Raw genomic sequence first — 6,153 nt, forward strand, 5'->3', positions numbered from 1 at the left:
TGTGTGTGCGCGTTTGTGTGTTTGTGTGTACGTGTATATGTGTGTGTGTCTGTATGTGTGTGTGTCTGTGTGTGTTTGTGAGTTTGTGTGTGTGTGTGTGTGTGTGTGTGTGTGTGTGTGTATGTGTGTGTGTGTGCGTGTATGTGTGTGAGTGTGTGTCTATGTCTATGTTTGTATGAGTGTGTGGGTGTCTGTGTGAGTGAGTGTGTGTGTGTGTGTGTGTGTGTGTGTGTGTGTGTGGTTTGAGTGGGGATAGAAACTCAAGAACAAACGGCCCAACTACTTCCCTCTTTACAGCAAGGCAACTTGTACCGCTGTAAAAATTATAACTAAAGACGCATCCTTTGAGCTCTTCCATAATACTTAGAAAAGAAGTCTTTACCTCTAAAGCATTGCAATGCGTCTCGGATGTGTCTCTATCACATAACATAATTTTTAAAAAAAAGTAAAAATATCACTGTTAGGTGTTCTGTTTAAATCAGTGACAGAAGCGGATAACGTCAGACCTAAGTAGATAAGTTTTACCACCCCTTAAGGGGACGCGCAACCAAAATGACAAAAATGAGCTCCCGCACACTGAATGAAAAATAATTGAGATTTTCTTAGAACTTCAACTTTTGGTAGGGACCTTAAATTTTGCTTGTGGGCTTCTTTTGGAGTCAGGTTTGTTTATGGCGAGTAGACATGCCTTAATAGATTGATTTCGAAAGTTTTCACGCTGTTATGATAATAATTTAGATGAATTTGTGCAGAGACACACTGACATTTCGTGACCATAGAATTACAAAGTCCTATCTGACATTTTGGGCCGTTTTGAGTTGTTAAGACCATGGGGTCAGAAACCAAATGTTCTATCTGATCTATTAAAATCGTAAGATAATTCGAGTCGTTATCAAGATATGAAAAAAATTGTATTCCAAAAAGATTGACATATTGTGATACTCTCAATTTTTAACGTCAAATTTCTCAGTTAGGTAATGAGCAAATAGAACTTTGTGATTCTAGGGTAATGATTTGGTGACCGTAGCTCGTTACCACACGCGTGACAAAGCAATTTTATACTTTATACAAACATTTTCAGGGTGTTAGTTTGACGTGAGGCCATACTTGCTGCTTATAACGGGTTACCGTTGGGTAAGAGTTACAAAGGTCACTTTAGGCCAACTGTCTAAATGGAGCAGTGTACTATAACAAAAACAAATAGCTACGTTCAAGGTCGTGGCGTACTGGTATTCAATGTATTCATTGACTTCCAGTTCAAAAAGCATTCCCTGTACTCTGAAAAGATATCAAAGACTTGTCGTTTCGGGATTGTTTTAAAATACATTCTGTTGATATAAATAACATAACCATTGACTCAATACGAAAAAAGAACGTTCAACGTTTTGAAACACCGATCTTTCTGTTTGTTTATTAATTCATAAGATTGATATTGTCACACCCACACTTCACCTCAGGAGGACAGGCTTTCAAAAAGAAGACCTACCGTAAGCCGTTGATTTGTCTTCTGCCATGAATACCAATGATCCAAGAGTCTAATGTGCTACACTTCTTATGAGACTTGAGAATTTTCTAGAACAATAAATCCAAATAAGGTACAACCTGAACAGACCTACTTAGGCTGCTCGCTGATAAAAACAATTAGGAAGATTCAAATGCCGTTTCTGGGACACTTGAACAGACATACGGACTTTGAACATCCAGCTCTCATTGGTAAAACAGAAGACAAAACGAGGCAGGGGTATACCCAGAGCACCTTTCTTGGAAAGCCTTAACGGGTTAAGGGCGGGATAATAATAATAAAAATAATACAATGTATAGCCCTTTTAAAGAGCATCCGAGCAAAGAATTGAATTGCTAACCATGATCGCAGATGTCTGGCTCAGATCTAGCATTTGATTCAAGAGCATAGCTTGCGTACCTAAAGTGTCCGTGTATCAGACTGATTCACACGGAGATAGGCCCTGCCAGAAGAGAGCGAGAGGAAAAGTGGGAAGTGGGAAGGGCATGCTGCACCGGTCATGTTGATACATCTTATCACGCCAGATTGTTCACTGACTCTTGTTGTTTAGGGAGCCTAAGCTTTTCTAGTCTTGTACAAGTGTTGTTGTTTTTAAAAAATTAATTCGTCTCAGCAAGACAAACTCTTTCTAGTACGAGCAAAAACTTACAGTTCAAAGGAACAGGAAATGGACTCCATATTTTTTTTTACCTAAGCCACCCTTACCCCCCCTCTCTCTCCTGCTCTCGCTCTCTCTCTCTCTCTCTCTCTCTCTCTCTCTCTCTCTCTCTCTCTCTCTCTCTCTCTCTCTCTCTCTCCACCCCCCCCCTCTCTCTCCTTTTTCTCTTGAACATTTAATTACAAATCATTCTAATATTTTAATTTTTTCTGCGTATAACAGTCTTCAAAAGCTGCCGGCTTGCCAGTGCTTTAATCATTAGTTTTTGACAACAGAAATTGACGCAACGTGGGTGACTGTTGTTTCATAGTAACATGACATCACATAATCACTTGGTATAGTAACCATTCTAACTTGATGTATAAATCTTAAGTGGACAACCTCTTGGGCTACCCCGTGCTACTGTGCTACGCCCCCGGTTGCTTCAACCCGTTGCCTGAAAACTACATTGAATGATCCGTTCCTTCAAACGTAATCACTAACACTGATAACGAGAAAAAGTTTCATCCGCCCCCCCCCCCAAGAAAAAAAGAAAAAAAGAAAAGGACAAGCCCAACTGATAGAGCTCTGCCGATTAGGGATCTGTGCTTGCGTTTGAGAGAGAGAGAGAGAGAGAGAGAGAGAGAGAGAGAGAGAGTGTGTGTGTGTGTGTGTGTGTGTGGCTGTAAATCTGCTAGTTGTGTGTTTGCTTTCCTGTGTCTACCATTAACGCGTGCATGGCATGTTGGATATCATTTCTGCCAACTCAGGATAATGGGGATTTACTCGAATTCACAAATGTGCAGTTGAAGGTAATCCGCCGAAACTGATGTGCACTGTTTTAAACTTCTAGCACTCGAGTGGTTAGTGAGTTCAGACTCACTAGTAGCATCAAGCAATTTAAGTGTCTATGACACGGCATTAGGTGGGTGGTCACTTGTGTGTGTCCTTGCGCTTGACACGATGACCATAGCTAAAAAAAAAAAACCACCACAGGGCGCAACTCAGTGGCGAGCAGTTTTAGATAATTTGTAAAATGTCTGTATTGATATATTTTGTGCATTTGGTATTCTTTGTATAGTTGTGTGTTTAGATATGTATGCATGCAGGTATTTATCACGTAAGTTTGCCATAGTAACAAACATTTTTTCACGGGGATCAACAAAATGTAGTTTAATAAATCTTTTAAAATCTAGTTTTCCATTTTTTCTGTTGATTAAAAAAAATCTATACGTTCTGTTCGAGTTCGAGTAAAAAAAAAAATCTAGCTCATTTATTAATATAACTATGCCCACGAAACGTTGCCAGGCACTTCTGCAGGGCAGTGGTCAAACATAATTGTTTTTTTCAAAAATTCTTGATCCAGTAATTTTTAAAAAAGTTTCTCTATTTAGGCATATTAAAAACAGCCCTTTGGTTGCACACCCAAGATCACTTAAATAATTGAGTAAGCTTTAGATATCATCCCACGACTGTATAGACGTCTCCATGTCACAAAATGAGCTCAACCGTCTGTTGGACCGTGCTTCTTATAAATGCAAATGGTAACACATGGTGTTGAGAGATAAATTATGTCAACTTTGGAAGGTTTTAGGTGCATTTTGTGAATCCCCTATTATTAATTTTGACCCGCTTTAGGCTTATATCAAAGAAAACCTGTCTGAACAGTGATTGCAGTGATTTATGCATGGGGTTTTAGATTCAGTTGGCTGTCCAACTTTTAGGCCTGTATGCAAAGATGTGAGAAAATTTCGAGGCCAGACGATATATATTTTTTTTTAAAAGCTATCAAATTGATCCGACTGATTTTACAAAAATAAAGGTGGTGGAAGTGGAAGTAAGTTTTTTTGAAATTTTTTTATTTTTTTGTCAACGGTCGAAGTTGTGATAGAACAAACAGCTGTCGCAAATGGCGTTGTAGCAGAAATGGTAGTAATAGCAAAGTATGTGTGGTAACAACAGTATCTGAAGCGGGAGAGTATTAATCATGTCTTAGCAACCGACGTGTCAGTGGTAATAACACCATTATGTAGTAGTATTAACAGCAGCAGCAGCAGCAGCAGCAGCAGCAGCAGCAGTAGTAGTAGTAGTAGTAGTAGTAGTAGTAGTAGTAGTAGTAGTAGTAGTAGTAGTAGTAGTAGTAGTAGTAGTAGTAGTAGTAGTAGTAGTAGTAGTAGTAGTAGTAGTAGTAGTAGTAGTAGTAGTAGTAGTAGTTACGTCGGTAGCAGGAGCAGCAGGAGAAGTATTATATATATATATATATATATATATATATATATATATATATATATATATATATATATATATATATATATATATACATATATATACATTATAACATGGATTGGTCAAACACAGAAGACTCAAAATCACATATCCATCGAACTGTGTGTGCCTGGAGTCCACATTTTCTTTCTTCCTTTTCTTCTTCTTCTTCTACTTCTTCTTCTTCTACGGATCCATCAAACTACCGAGGTCGGCCCCGACGAGTTCCAGCTATCCGTATTATACCGTCAGTATACTACTCTTTAACATGTATTGTAAGTCTGAATATTCAACCAGATCGAAATTTTTACACATGTCAAGCAAGCTCATTGTCGATCGTGAAATTTATTCACTAAGGCGCTCTGGTTTATTGTTTTGTCTGACGATGTCATTCACGTGGTTTTAATATTTGCCAAATATTGCGGCAGTGTTTAGGTAATTTTGACAACAAAAATCACACACACAAAGTTTGACTCCTCTCAAAATTTTCACCACATTAAAATGTTGCTTCTCTTTATCAATTTACCATACTTCGACTGACTAAATCAGAGTTGGGCACTCCGATTTCGTAAGTCATGAGAAGGTTCCATGTGAACAGACACTGTATGCCACACGAGATCACTTGGCAACGATCGTCTTCCAAAAGGCGAGACCCAAAGCGAGTGGAACGCAGAAAGACAAAATAGAGAGAAGATGCTTTCATCCAAACGCAACGCTTGAAAACCCGATTTCCAACAGCGATATAGACCCAAGATGATTCGAAATGAGTCAGAAATGGCATTCCTATATCTGTCAGTGTAATGACTGTTCTTGGTTGTTTGAAAGAGCAGAGCCATCGCGCTAGGTGCCTAGTTTCTTGCATAACATTGCAGCCCTTTGACATCAAGAACAGACTCCATTACGCACAGCATCGCGTGAGATGGCAACGTGGTTTCAGATGAGTCCCGATTTCAACTGTGACGGCACGAGAGACGGGCTAGAGTCTACGCAAGACTCAACCAAAGGTACCCCCGAGCTTGCCTCAACCAAGCAAATGATTTCGGTGGAGGCAGTGTCATGGTGTGGGCTGGAATCAGTGATGCTGGCAAGACCACACTTGTGTCTGTTCGTGGGAACATAAGCGCTCAAGCCTACATCAACTAGGTTCTTGGGCTCAATGTTGCACCTTTCTTTCAAAAATCAATCCCAAAGACAAGCATCCTTGCCTGATGATGTACTTGCTCATAAAACTGCCGTGACAAATCAATTTCCCAGAGCTAACAACATTCCTAGCCTCTCTTGCACCCATGACCAGCCGATTCACCAAATCTCAATCCAGTTGAGAACATACGGGATATTATTAGATCACGCCGTTCGTGTCAGGCCACAACAGCCCCGAACCTTTTACTAGAATCAGCCCTAATTATAGAGTGGAATAATATTCTTCAATATTCAATACCTCGACTCATTCAGTCCATCGACGATGTGAAGATGTGGACAACATCACACTCGTCAATAAAACTGTCACTTTGCATGTAGACCCTTGACAACTGTAAGCTCAAAATCGAAGATTAAAAATTTATATTCTTCTCTTTGAATTCAACTTATTTTCCTTCTTGCAAAATGAATGCAGTGTCTTATCTTAAATGTCAGACAGATATAATGAGTATAAACCAAGATATTGCCCTCAATACCTTAATATCAGGTATGAAGTTAAAATGTTAAAGAGTATAATTATATATTAAAAAAA

The 6,153-nt window shown here is 39.1% G+C and overlaps 1 protein-coding gene across 1 annotated transcript in view; it reads left to right on the forward strand.

Moving 5' to 3' along the window:
- Window positions 1–2,822: 2,822 nt before the first annotated feature.
- Window positions 2,823–6,153, forward strand: part of LOC101845356 — a 31,041-nt gene continuing 27,710 nt past the window's right edge. Inside the window, exon 1 of the mRNA XM_035972395.1 lies at window positions 2,823–2,971. The gene's annotated coding sequence lies outside the window, so the exon portion shown is untranslated. The remainder of the gene's footprint in view (window positions 2,972–6,153) is intronic.

This window comes from Aplysia californica, unplaced genomic scaffold (assembly GCF_000002075.1).
Source record: "Aplysia californica isolate F4 #8 unplaced genomic scaffold, AplCal3.0 scaffold00676, whole genome shotgun sequence".
NCBI classification, from domain to species: Eukaryota; Metazoa; Mollusca; class Gastropoda; order Aplysiida; family Aplysiidae; genus Aplysia; species Aplysia californica.